Genomic DNA, 14,484 nt, shown 5'->3' on the forward strand with positions numbered 1-14,484 from the left:
TCTGTAAAGTGCTCTGCTCAAATTGGGGCTTGGAGATTGCCGACGTCATCAAGGGGGTGGACACTGGAAACGGAGGCTAAACGAATTAATCAACATTGAATCGTATAGTCTCTGAATCTGTAATGATGCTGATTGGAGCTATAAATAAGTTACTATTTAATAGTATGCTCAATGTCATTATTGATCCTAATATCGTTATTGTTGTGTAATTATTTTTTGTGTAACAACTTTGTAATAACTCATTGTTCCTACGAGGCTACATGAGAGAGAGAGACAGACAGATAGACAGAGAGACAGAGAGAAAGACTAATATAATTCTCTTTGGAATCTTGTGTGGTTTTGGTGGTTGATAATCCCTATTGATTTCAGTGTTGTATACCTTTGAGCCAGTAGTTCTGAAGGTAGTGATCACGAGTAAAAAGCAGAAAATTGGAAAGTATCAGATTCAGAAAGTATTCATACACCTTGGCTTATTCCACATGTTGTTGTGTTGCAGCTTGAACTTAAAATTGATTAAATTACAATACCAAAAAATGTCAAATAGAAAACATGTTTTTATTTACATAAGTATTCACACCCCTGAGTCAATACATGTCAGAACCACCTTTGGCAGCGATTAAGTCTTTAAGAGCTTTGAACACCTGGATTGTACAATATTTTCACACTACTATTTCAAATGTATTTTTTAAAATTACTATTTCACTGCTAGACAGCCATTTTCAAGTCTTCGCATAGATTTTCAAGTCGCTTTAAGTCAAAACTGTAACTAGGCCACTCAGAAACATTCAACGCTGTCTTGGTAAGCAACAACGACCGTGAAGCTATAATAAGACCTGCGCTGACACAAGCAACTAACATAGACATAGACAATCACCCACAAAGTACCCACATAATATGGCTGCCTAAATATGGTTCCCAATCAGAGACAACGATAGACAGCTGCCTCTAATTGAGAACCAATCTAGGCAACCATAGACATACAATTTACCTAGAAAGGAAACAGTCCCATAAACATACAAAACCCCTAGACAAGATAAACACATACATCACCCATGTCACACCCTGACCTAACCAAAATAACAAGGAAAACAAATAATACTAAGGTCAGGGTGTGACAGTACCCCCACCCCCCCAAAGTTGCGGACTCCCGGCCCGGCCCCACACCTAAACCTATAGGGGAGGGTCTGGGTGGGCGTCTGTCCATGGTGGCAGCTCTGGCGCTGGACGTGGACCCCACTCCACCATAGTCTTAGTCCGCTTTTGTGGTCTCCTAGGAACGGTGACCCTTGCCGCCAACCTAGAACTGGCAACTCTACTATAGGGCCCCACTGGACTGAAGGGCAGCTCCGGACTGAGGGGCAGCTCCGGACTGAAGGGCAGCTCTGGACTGGCTGACGACTCTGGCAGATCCTGGCTGACTGGCGGCTCTGGCGGATCCTGGCTGACTGGCGGCTCTGGCGGATCCTGGCTGAATGGCGGCTCCTGGCAGACTGGCGGCTCTGGCGGCTCTGGTGGGTCCTGGCAGCTCTGGCGGCTCAGGACAAACTGGCGGCTCAGGACAGACTGGTGGCTCTGGTGGCTCAGGACAGACTGGTGGCTCAGGACAGACGGGCGACTCTGGTGGCTCAGGACAGACGGGCGACTCTGGTGGCTCAGGACAGACGGGAGACTCTGGCGGCTCAGGACAGACGGGAGACTCTGGCGGCTCAAGACAGACAGTGGAGGTGGCACTGGGTAGACCGGACCGTGCAGGCGCACTGAAGCTCTTGAGCACCGAGCCTGCCCAACCTTACCTGGTTGAATGCTCCCACGTGGCCAGGCCGGTGCGCCGAGGTGGAATAGCCCACACTGGGCTGTGCTGGCGAACCGGGGACACCATGCGTAAGGCTGATGCCATGTACGCTGGCCTGAGGAGACGCACTGGAGACCAGATGCATAGAGCCGGCTTCATGGCACCTGGCTCGATGCCCACTCTAGCCCGGCTGATACGAGGAGCTGGAATGTACCGAATGTACCGCACCGGGCTATGCACCCGCACCGGGGACACCGTGCACTCCACCGCATAACACGGTGCCTGCCCGGTCCCTCTCTCTCTCCGGTAAGCACGGGAAGTTGGCGCAGGTCTCTTACCTGGCTTCGCCACACTCCCCGTGTGCCCCCTCCCAATAATTTTTTGGGGCTGCCTCTCTGGCTTCCCGCCACGCTGCCGTGCTAGCTCCTCATAATGCCGCCTCTCTGCTTTCTCTGCCTCCAGCTCTGCTTTGGGGCGGCGATATTCCTTTACAATCTCTCCAGGTATCGCTGCCTCTCCTGCTGCTGCTGCCTGTTACCACGCTGCTTGGTCCTTTGTTGGTGGGTGTCTCTGTAACGGCATTCCTCCTACTCTTCTAACGACACCTGCCTCTGATTGAGAACCATACTAGGCCGAAACAGAAACCAAACATAGAAAAACAAACAGATTGCACACCCCAACTCACGCCCTAACTATACTAAATAAAGACAAAACAAAGGAAATAAAGGTCAGAACGTGACACAGCGACTCTATGCATTCAATGTTGGAGGTAATTTGACATTCATTACAACACAGCAATACCTGGGAGAACTAACAATGAGCAGCAAACAGACGCAACCTGTGCATTCACTTTTAATTGACGACACCACTGTTCCACGCTCTGTTGCTGGTGAGATCAGTCAAAGACATGGAATAGCTGTCTGAGCCTCACACTAGGCAAAGGGGGATAACTAGTCAGTTGCACAAGTGAATGCATTCGATTGAAATGTGTCTTTCGCGTTAAACCCTCTTAATCAGAGAGGTGCATGGGGGTTCGGAGTCAACGTCTCGGGTATGCTAACAGCATAACAAACAAGATAACATCTTGGAATATATGCATTTATTGGCGACATCAAACATCACACAATGAACTAGATTCACCAAATAAACATGGAGCAGTGAGAAAATCGTTACTAAATGAGCGGTTTGACAGAGTGCTGGGTCCTATTCCCTATGTGCGGTTTGACAGAGTGCTGGGTCCTATTCCCTATGTAGCGCACTACTTTTGACCGAGGCTCATAGAGCTCTGGTCAAAATAAGTTTACTATGTAGGCTATTGGGTGCCATTTGGGACATATCAATCAATCGGTATGCCTTTGTTTCATTAGATAGGGAAGGCAGGCAGCTCTCAAATAGGGTTCACTCCCATGGTATTCGCACACACACACAAGTCGCACGCACACACATTTATGTATTTATTTATTTTTATTTAAACTTTATTTAACCAGGTAGGCAAGTTGAGGACAAGTTGTCATTTACAATTGCGACGTGGCCATGATAAAGCAAAACAGTTCGACGCATACAACAACACAGAGTTACACACTGAGTAAAACAAACATACAGTCAATAATACAGTAGTAAAATAAGTCTATATACGATGTGAGCAAATGAGGTGAGATAAGGGAGGTAAAGGCAAAAAAAGGCCATGGTGGCGAAGTAAATACAATATAGCAAGTAAAAAACTGGACAAAAAGAAGAATGTACAAAGTAGAAATAAAAATAATGGGATGAAAAGGAGCAAAATAAATCAATACAGTAGTGGAAGAGGTAGTTGTTTGGGCTAAATTATAGATGGGTTATGTACAGGTGCAGTAATCTGTGAGCTGCTCTGACAGCTGGTGCTTAAAGCTAGTGAGGGAGATAAGTGTTTCCAGTTTCAGAGATTTTTGTGGTTCGTTCCAGTCATTGGCAGCAGAGAACTGGAAGGCGAGGCGGCCAAAGGAATAATTGGTTTTGGGGGTGACCAGGAGATATACCTGCTGGAGCGCGTGCTACAGGTGGGTGCTGCTAAGGTGACCAGCGAGCTGAGATAAGGGGGGACTTTACCTAGCAGGGTCTTGTAGATGACCTGGAGCCAGTGGGTTTGGCGACGAGTATGAAGCGAGGGCCAGCCAACGAGAGCGCACGTACACAAACACACACATGCACAGGTTAAAAGATTAAATGTAAGGGGATAGGGCTTCCACTTTTGGATTTAACCCACATCATTCAATTTAGACTGAATGCAAACTTTCAATGAGTGAGCTGCATTAAGTGTCTGCCTAGAGCCGGGGGCCGCAGGTAGCCTAGTGGTTAGAGCATTGGGCCAGTAACTGAAAGGTTGAATTTGTTCTTAACTGACTTGACAAGTTAAATAAAAAAAGAGTCACAATTATGTCTCGCATTCCAAATGCTACCACTTTTACTGCAGGGAGGACTGCTATGATTTGATGAGCTGTGCTGACTCATTAGACAATACATAATTCCATATTTTATAGCTGGGAGAAAAGTCAGCTCTTCTTTTTAATCTACCGACAGAATATAGTTCTTGTTAATATCATCACGCATAATAATATTGCAGTGTTCATATCAGAGATAATGTTCAGTGGCAGGACTGATCGGAAGATAATCTGATCTGTTAAAGAGAAGTCAATTCAGTAGGTACATTTCCTAGTCTGTATCTGAGCAATGCCCCACTAATCGAATCCCTAATCCACAGATAACCATCTGCCTTTGTTGCATTATTATTTTAGAAAGCAAAGGCTAAAGTGCCAGGAAGTACTACAAAGCCAACCCTACTAACGACACACAACATTTTCACAACATTGCAAAAGGTGGTGAGAAGGTCATGACCATTACAGTGGGGCAACGTTGGAGCAACCTAACATTGTTATAAGGTACTTTAGGTGGAAATCATAAAGCCCAGATTCAGATATACTCTGATTACCTAGAAGTGACAGGGTTTGGCACCCTCTATCTCCATGGCAACCCACCTGGCCAATTGAATGATTCTGGGATTACGCCCTCTTCACCCTTCTCCCGGATATCCTGCAGGTACCTTGGAGACGATAAACGTATCAATTAGGATATTTATAGTGTCACTGGAGATGTACAATCTGTTTTACATGGTAAATAACCAAATAAATATTAAGAGGAAGGTATATCTAGCTAAATAGATTCACATTCAGCACTTCATCATGTGAAAATAAAACTGGGTGTTGAATAATACATTCATGTGTCCAGAACTTTCGGATCTAAATTGGTTACTGATCGATAGTAAAGTTTGTCCGCATACATCTGCACTTAACACATAATTTAGCCTTAAATCTAAAGGGCAGGTTGATTGATGTCCTCTAATTCCCATTAATGGAATAAACACCCAGCCTAGTCATGGTCCATGTGCTGGGGCTGCATGCTCTCCCATGGCACTGACTCTCTAGTGGCAGCGGTGAGTAATGTGTTATCTTAGTGAGAGGTCAGCTGGACAGATACTCCTTTGTGTATGTCTGTGTGTGTGCGTGCATGTGTGTGTGTGCACCTCCCCATCCCCAGAGAGAGAGTGTGTGTGTGTGTGTGTGTGTGTGTGTGTGTGTGTGTGTGTGTGTGTGTGTGTGTGTGTGTGTGTGTGTGTGTGTGTGTGTGTGTGTGTGTGTGTGTGTGTGTGTGTGTGTGTGTGTGTGTGTGTGTGTGTGTGTGTGTGTGTGTGTGTGTGTGTGTGTGTGTGTGTGTGTGTGTGTGTGTGTGTGTGTGTGTGTGAGACAACAGTACACCTACCCATCCCCAGAGGATATTTAAATCTTATGTGTCTGGAGATTTGGCTCTGGCCGATGCCCTTCAAGAATAATCATCCCTAATTAATGAAGTTGGCAGGATACAGAGGTGTAGGTTTTATAATCAAGGCAAATGTTTTCAGTTTGCTCTCCGGTCTGAATTCATCTAGAGGGACAGAATTTATCCCATAGCTAGACTCTGCAGTCAATCAATAAATCAATCAAATGTTTTTCTAAAGCCCTTTTTACGTTGGTACAACGTGCATGGGGCGGCAGGGTAGCCTAGTGGTTAGAGCGTTGGACTAGTAACCAGAAGGTTGCGCGTTCAAACCCCCAAGCTGACAAGGTACAAATCTGTCGTTCTGCCCCTGAACAGGCAGTTAACCCACTGTTCCCAGGCCGTCATTGAAAATAAGAATTTGTTCTTAACTGACTTGCCTGGTTAAATAAAGGTAAAAAAATAAAAAAATATATACAGAAACCCAGCCAAAAACCCCAAAGAGCAAGTAATCCAGATGTAGAAGCATGGTGGCTAGGAAAAACTCCCTTGAAAGGCACGAACCGAGGTAGAAACCAAGAGAGGAACCAGGCTCTGAGGGATGGCCAGGCTCTTTTGGCTGTGCCAGGTGGAGATTATAAGAGTACATGGCCATTTATGACAGATCGTTCTTCAAGATGTTCAAACATTCATAGATGAACAGGGTCAAGGTCAACCCTTTTAGGAGTAAATGTCATTTTGGCTTTCCATAGCAGAGCATTTAGAGGTTGAGACAGCATGTGCGGTACAGACAGAGACAGAGAGACCGAGAGAGAGAAGCAGCAGGTTATCGGACACATACACTGCCGTTCAAAAGTTTTGGGGGTCACTTAGAAATGTCCTTGTTTTCCATGAAAACATACATGAAATGAGTTGCAAAATGAATAGGAAATATATGAAGGTTATAAATAATTTCATTGAAATAATAATTGTGACCTTAATACTTTGCTTTCGTCCAAGAATCCTCCATTTGCAGCAATTACAGCCTTGCAGACCTTTGGCATTCTAGTTGTCAATTTGTTGAGGTAATCTGAAGAGATTTGCTTCCTGAAGCACCTCCCACATGTTGGATTGGCTTGATGGGCACTTCTTACATACCATACGGTCAAGCTGCTCCCACAACAGCTCAATAGGGTTGAGATCCGGTGACAGTGTCATGTATTGTCATAGATTGTCATGTCTTGTACCTGTGCTTTCTCTTCTATTCGTTTCCCCCTGCTGGTCTTATTAGGTTTCTTTCCCTCTCTCTTTCCCTCTCTCTCTCTATCGTTCCGTTCCTGCTCCCAGCTGTTCCTCATTCTCCTAACGACCTCGTTTACTCTTTCACACCTGTCCCCTATTTTGCCCTCTGATTAAGTCTCTATTTCTCTCTTCGTTTCTGCTTCTGTCCTTGTCGGATCCTTGTTTGCTGTGCTGTGTTCTTGTTCCGTCCTGTCGTGTTTTTGCCTTCATCAGATGCTGCGTGTGAGCAGGTGTCTCTGTCAGCTACGGCCTGCGCCTACCCGAAGCGACCTGCAGTCTGTGGCCGCTTATCCTGTTATTCCCCTCTACAGACTAGAGGATTTCTGTTATTCCCCGTTTGGACATTTCCTGTTAAGGATTCAGGATTTGTTATTTTCTGTTTGGACTTGAATAAACTTTGTTTCTGTTAAGTCGCTTTTGGGTCCTCACACACCTGCATAACAGAAGGATCCGACCAAGAATGGACCCAGCGACTACGGATACTCGCAACTCAGCCGTCGAGATATAGGGAGCGATGCTCGGCAGACACGAGCAGGAATTGTCTGCTGCTCGTCATGCCGTTGAGACCCTGGCCGCTCAGGTCTCCGACCTCTCAAGACTGTTTCACAATCTCCGTCTCGATCCACCAGCTACTTCCTGGGCTTCCGAGTCTCCGGAACCAAGAATTAATAACCCACCGTGTTACTCTGGGCAGCCTACTGAATGCCGCTCGTTTCTCACCCAGTGTGATATTGTGTTCTCTCTCCAGCCCAAAACATACTCAAGGGGTAGAGCTCGTATCGCCTACGTCATATCTCTCCTTACTGGACGGGCTCGTGAGTGGGGCACGGCTATCTGGGAGGCAAGGGCTGAGTGTACTAACGAGTATCAGAACTTTAAAGAGGAGATGATACGGGTTTTTGATCGTTCAGTTTTTGGGAAGGAGGCTTCCAGGGCCCTGGCTTCCCTATGTCAAGGTGATCGATCCATAACGGATTACTCTATAGAGTTTCGCACTCTTGCTGCCTCCAGTGACTGGAACGAGCCGGCGTTGCTCGCTCGTTTTCTGGAGGGACTCCACGCTGAGGTTAAGGATGAGATTCTCTCCCGGGAGGTTCCTTCCAGCGTGGATTCTTTGATTGAACTCGCCATCCGCATAGAACGACGGGTAGATCTTCGTCACAGAGCTTGTGGAAGAGAGCTTGCGTTAACGGTGTCCCCCTCTCCGCATCACTACCATCTCCCCCCACTGGCTCAGGTGTTGAGCCCATGCAGCTGGGAGGTATTCGCATCTCGACTAAGGAGAGGGAACGGAGAATCACCAACCGCCTCTGTCTCTATTGCGGTTCTGCTGGACATTTTGTCATTTCATGTCCAGTAAAAGCCAGAGCTCATCAGTAAGCGGAGGGCTACTGGTGAGCGCTACTACTCAGGTCTCTCCATCAAGATCCTGTACTACCTTGTCAGTCCATCTACGCTGGACCGGTTCGGCAGCTTCCTGCAGTGCCTTGATAGACTCTGGGGCTGAGGGCTGTTTTATGGACGAAGCATGGGCTCGGGAATATGACATTCCTCTCAGACAGTTAGGGGAGCCCACGGCCATGTTCACCTTGGATGGCAGTCCTCTCCCCAGTATATTATGTGAAACACTCCCTTTAACCCTCACAGTATCTGGTAACCATAGTGAGACCATTTCTTTTTTGATTTTTCGTTCACCTTTTACACCTGTTGTTTTGGGTCATCCCTGGCTAGTGTGTCATAATCCTTGTATTAATTGGTCTAGTAATTCTATCCTATCCTGGAACGTTTCTTGTCATGTGAAATGTTTAATGTCTGCTATCCCTCCTGTTTCTTCTGTCCCCTCTTCACAGGAGGAACCTGGTGATTTGACAGGGGTGCCGGAGGAATATCATGATCTGCGCACGGTCTTCAGTCGGTCCAGAGCCACCTCCCTTCCTCCTCACCGGTCGTATGATTGTAGTATTGATCTCCTTCCGGGGACCACTCCCCCCCGGGGTAGACTATACTCTCTGTCGGCTCCCGAACGTAAGGCTCTCGAAGATTATCTGTCTGTTGCTCTCAACGCCGGTACCGTTGTGCCTTCTTCCTCTCCCGCCGGAGCGGGGTTTTTTTGTTAAGAAGAAGGACGGTACCCTGCGCCCCTGCGTGGATTATCGAGGGCTGAATGACATAACGGTTAAGAATCGTTATCCGCTTCCCCTTATGTCGTCAGCCTTCGAGATTCTGCAGGGAGCCAGGTTCTTTACTAAGTTGGACCTTCGTAACGCTTACCATCTCGTGGGCATCAGGGAGGGGACGAGTGGAAAACGGCGTTTAACACTCCGTTAGGGCATTTTGAATACCGGGTTCTGCCGTTCGGTCTCGCTAATGCTCCAGCTGTCTTTCAGGCATTAGTGAATGATGTACTGAGAGACATGCTGAACATCTTTGTTTTCGTTTACCTTGACGATATCCTGATTTTTTCACCGTCACTCCAGATTCATGTTCAGCACGTTCGACGTGTTCTCCAGCGCCTTTTAGAGAATTGTCTTTATGTGAAGGCTGAGAAGTGCGCTTTTCATGTCTCCTCCGTCACATTTCTCGGTTCTGTTATTTCCGCTGAAGGCATTCAGATGGATCCCGCTAAGGTCCATGCTGTCAGCGATTGGCCCGTCCCTAAGTCACGTGTCGAGTTGCAGCGCTTTCTCGGTTTCGCGAATTTCTATCGGCGTTTCATTCGTAATTTCGGTCAAGTGGCAGCTCCTCTCACAGCCCTTACTTCTGTCAAGACGTGCTTTAAGTGGTCCGTTTCCGCCCAGGGAGCTTTTGATCTCCTCAAGAAGCGTTTTACATCCGCTCCTATCCTTGTTACTCCTGACGTCACTAAACAATTCATTGTCAAGGTTGACGCGTCAGAGGTGGGCGTGGGAGCCATTCTGTCCCAGCGCTCCCATTCTGACGATAAGGTCCATCCTTGCGCATATTTTTCTCATCGCCTGTCGATGTCGGAACGTAACTATGATGTGGGAAACCGCGAACTGTTCGCCATCCGCTTAGCCCTAGGCGAATGGCGACAGTGGTTGGAGGGGGGTGACCGTTCCATTTGTCGTTTGGACTGACCATAAGAACCTTGAGTACATCCGTTCTGCCAAACGACTCAATGCGCGTCAGGCTCGTTGGGCGTTGTTTTTCGCTCGTTTCGAGTTCGTGATTTCTTATCGTCCGGGCACTAAGAACACCAAGCCTGATGCTTTATCCCGTCTCTTCAGTTCTTCTGTAGCCTCTACCGACCCCGAGGGGATTCTCCCTGAAGGGCGTGTTGTCGGGTTGACTGTCTGGGGAATTGAGAGACAGGTAAAGCAAGCACTCACTCACACTCCGTCGCCGCGCGCGCTTGTCCTAGTAACCTTCTTTTCGTTCCTGTTTCTACTCGTCTGGCCGTTCTTCAGTGGGCTCACTCTGCCAAGTTAGCTGGCCACCCCGGCGTTCGGGGTATGCTTGCTTCTATTCGCCAGCGGTTTTGGTGGCCTACTCAGGAGCGTGACACGCGCCGTTTCGTGGCTGCTTGTTCGGACTGCGCGCAGACTAAGTCAGGTAACTCTCCTCCTGCCGGTCGTCTCAGACCGCTTCCCATTCCTTCTCGACCATGGTCTCACATCGCCTTAGACTTTATTACCGGTCTGCCTTCGTCAGCGGGGAAGACTGTTATTCTAACGGTTGTCGATAGGTTCTCTAAGGCGGCTCATTTTATTCCCCTCGCTAAGCTTCCTTCCGCTAAAGAGACGGCACAAATCATCATTGAGAATGTGTTCAGAATTCATGGCCTTCCGTTAGACGCCGTTTCGGACAGAGGTCCGCAATTCACGTCTCAGTTTTGGAGGGAGTTTTGTCGTTTGATTGGTGCTTCCGTCAGTCTCTCTTCCGGTTTTCATCCCCAGTCTAACGGTCAAGCAGAACGGGCCAATCAGACTATTGGTCGCATCTTACGCAGTCTTTCTTTTCGAAACCCTGCTTCTTGGGCAGAACAGCTCCCCTGGGCAGAATACGCTCACAACTCGCTTCCTTCGTCTGCGACCGGGCTATCTCCTTTTCAGAGTAGCCTTGGGTACCAGCCCCCTCTGTTCTCCTCCCAGCTCGCCGAGTCCAGCGTTCCCTCCACTCAGGCTTTTGTCCAACGTTGTGAGCGCACCTGGAGGAGGGTCAGGTCTGCACTTTGCCGTTATAGGGCGCAGACTGTGAGAGCTGCCAATAAGCGTAGGACTAAGAGTCCTAGGTATTGTCGCGGTCAGAGAGTATGGCTTTCCACTCGTAACCTTCCCCTTACGACAGCTTCTCGCAAGTTGACCCCGCGGTTCATTGGTCCGTTCCGTATTTCTCAGGTCGTTAATCCTATCGCAGTGCGACTTCTTCTTCCGCGACATCTTCGTCGCGTCCACCCAATCTCCCATGTCTCCTGTGTCAAGCCTTTTTTTCGCGCCCCCGTTCGTCCCCCCCCCATCCTTGTCGAGGGCGCACCTATCTACAGGGTCCGGAAGATTATGGACATGCGTTCTCGGGGACGTGGTCACCAGTACTTAGTGGATTGGGAGGGGTTGGGTTCCATCTCGGGACGTGCTGGACCGTTCGTTGATCGATGATTTCCTCCGTTGCCGCCAGGGTTCCTCCTCGAGTGCGCCAGGAGGCGCTCGGTGATTGGGGAGGTACTGTCATGTATTGTCATAGATTGTCATGTCTTGTCCCTGTGCTTTCTCTTCTATTCGTTTCCCCCTGCTGGTCTTATTAGGTTTCTTTCCCTCTCTCTTTCCCTCTCTCTCTCTATCGTTCCGTTCCTGCTCCCAGCTGTTCCTCATTCTCCTAACGACCTCGTTTACTCTTTCACACCTGTCCCCTATTTTGCCCTCTGATTAAGTCTCTATTTCTCTCTTCGTTTCTGCTTCTGTCCTTGTCGGATCCTTGTTTGCTGTGCTGTGTTCTTGTTCCGTCCTGTCGTGTTTTTGCCTTCATCAGATGCTGCGTGTGAGCAGGTGTCTCTGTCAGCTACGGCCTGCGCCTACCCGAAGCGACCTGCAGTCTGTGGCTGCTTATCCTGTTATTCCCCTCTACAGACTAGAGGATTTCTGTTATTCCCCGTTTGGACATTTCCTGTTAAGGATTCAGGATTTGTTATTTTCTGTTTGGACTTGAATAAACTCTGTTTCTGTTAAGTCGGTTTTGGGTCCTCACTCACCTGCATAACAGACAGTGCTGGCCACTCCATTATAGACAGAATTCCAGCTGACTGCTTCTTTCCTAAGTAGTTATTGCATAGTTTGGAGCTGTGCTTTGGGTCATTGTCCTGTTGTAGGAGGAAATTGGCTCCAATTAAGCACCGTCCACAGTGCATGGCATGGCGTTGGAGTGATTGCCTTCCTTATTCAAGATCCCTTTTTACCCTGTACAAATCTCCCACTTTACCACCACCAAAGCACCCCCAGACCATCACATTGCCTCCATCATGCTTGACAGATGGCGTCAAGCACTCCTCCATCTTTTGATTTTTTCTGGGTTTATTAAACCTCCGCTGCCTGCTAGTCTTTGTGCGGGTGTATTTTTGCTGTGTTAGCTCTGTTAGGGGTGCGTGTTTGCGCCACAGGGTTTTTTTCCCTCACAGTCGTTGTACCGTTCGTACTGTGTTAGAAGTAGAGGTTTCTCCTCCGTGTGTTTCGTGATTTACCCCGCTTGTTGTTGGTGGGTTGGGACTTATAATAAACAACTGTCCAAACTGGAATTCCTTGCTCTCCTGCTACTGACTCCTGCACCTACCTCTTCTTAGGAGGCACCTAACAATAGCCTTCATTTCTCAGAACAAGAATAGACTAACGAGTTTCAGAAGAAAGTTCTTTGTTTCTGGCCATTTTGAGCCTGTAATCGAACCCACAAATGCTGATGCTCCAGATACTCAACTTGTCTAAAGAAGGCCAGTTTTATTGCTTCTTTAATCACCACAACAGTTTTCAGCTGTGCTGACATAATTGCAAAATGGTTTACTAATGATCAATTAGCCTTTTAAAATGATAAACTTGGATTAGCTAACACAATGTACCATTGGAACACAGGAGTGATGGTTGCTGATAATGGGCTTCTGTACGCCGATGTAGATATTCCATTTAAAAAAAATCTGTTTCCAGCTACAATAGTAATTTACAACATTAACAATGTCTATACTGTATTTCTGATCAATTTGATGTTATTTTAATGGACCAAAAAATGGGCTTTTCTTTCAAAAACAAGGACATTTCTAAGTGACCCCAAACTTTTGAACGGTAATGTGTATGAACAAACATTTGAACAAATCACATGTGAAAAATATATATACACTGCTCAAAAAAATAAAGGGAACACTTAAGCAACACAACTCCAAGTCAATCACACTTCTGTGAAATCAAACTGTCCACTTAGGAAACAACACTGATTGACAATACATTTCACATGCTGTTGTGCAAATGGAATAGACAACAGGTGGAAATTATAAGCAATTAGTAAGACACCCCCAATAAAGGAGTGGTTCTGCAGGTGGTGACCACAGACCACTTCTCAGTTCCTATGCTTCCTGGCTGATGTTTTGGTCACTTTTGAATGCTGGCGGTGCTTTCACTCTAGTGGTAGCATGAGAAGGAGTCTACAACCCACACAAGTGGCTCAGGTAGAGCAGCTCATCCAGGATGGCACATCAATGCGAGCTGTGGCAAGGTTTGCTGTGTCTGTCAGTGTAGTGTCCAGAGCATGGAGGCGCTACCAGGAGACAGGCCAGTACATCAGGAGACGTGGAGGAGGACGTAGGAGGGCAACAACCCAGCAGCAGGACAGCTACCTCCGCCTTTGTGCAAGGAGGAGCACTGACAGAGCCCTGCAAAATGACCTCCAGCAGGCCACAAATGTGTCTGCTTAAACGGTCAGAAACAGACTCCATGAGGGTGGTATGAGGGCCCGACGTCCACAGGTGGGGGTTGTGCTTACAGCCCAAAACCGTGCAGGACGTTTGGCATTTGCCAGAGAACACCAAGATTGGCAAATTCGCCACTGGCGCCCTATGCTCTTCACAGATGAAAGCAGGTTCACACTGAGCACGAGACGCCGTGGAGAACGTTCTGCTGCCTGCAACATCCTCCAGCATGACCGGTTTGGCAGTGGGTCAGTCATGGTGTGGGGTGGCATTTCTTTGGGGGGCCGCACAGCCCTCCATGTGCTCGCCAGAGGTAGCCTGACTGCCATTAGGTACCGAGATGAGATCCTCAGACCCCTTGTGAGACCATATGCTGGTGCGGTTGGCCCTGGGTTCCTCCTAATGCAAGACAATGCTATACCTCATGTGGCTGGAGTGTGTCAGCAGTTCTTGCAAGAGGAAAGCATTGATGCTATGGACTGGCCTGCCTGTTCCCCAGACCTGAATCCATTTGAGCACATCTGGGACATCATGTCTCGCTCCATCCACCAACGCCACGTTGCACCACAGACTGTCCAGGAGTTGGCGGATGCTTTAGTCCCGGTCTGGGAGGAGATCCCTCAGGAGACCATCCGCCACCTCATCAGGAGCATACCCAGGCATAGTAGGGAGGTCATACAGGCACGTGGAGGCCACACACACAACTGAGCCTAATTTTGACTTG

This window comes from Oncorhynchus gorbuscha, linkage group LG23 (genome assembly GCF_021184085.1).
Source record: "Oncorhynchus gorbuscha isolate QuinsamMale2020 ecotype Even-year linkage group LG23, OgorEven_v1.0, whole genome shotgun sequence".
In the NCBI taxonomy this organism is placed as follows: Eukaryota; Metazoa; Chordata; class Actinopteri; order Salmoniformes; family Salmonidae; genus Oncorhynchus; species Oncorhynchus gorbuscha.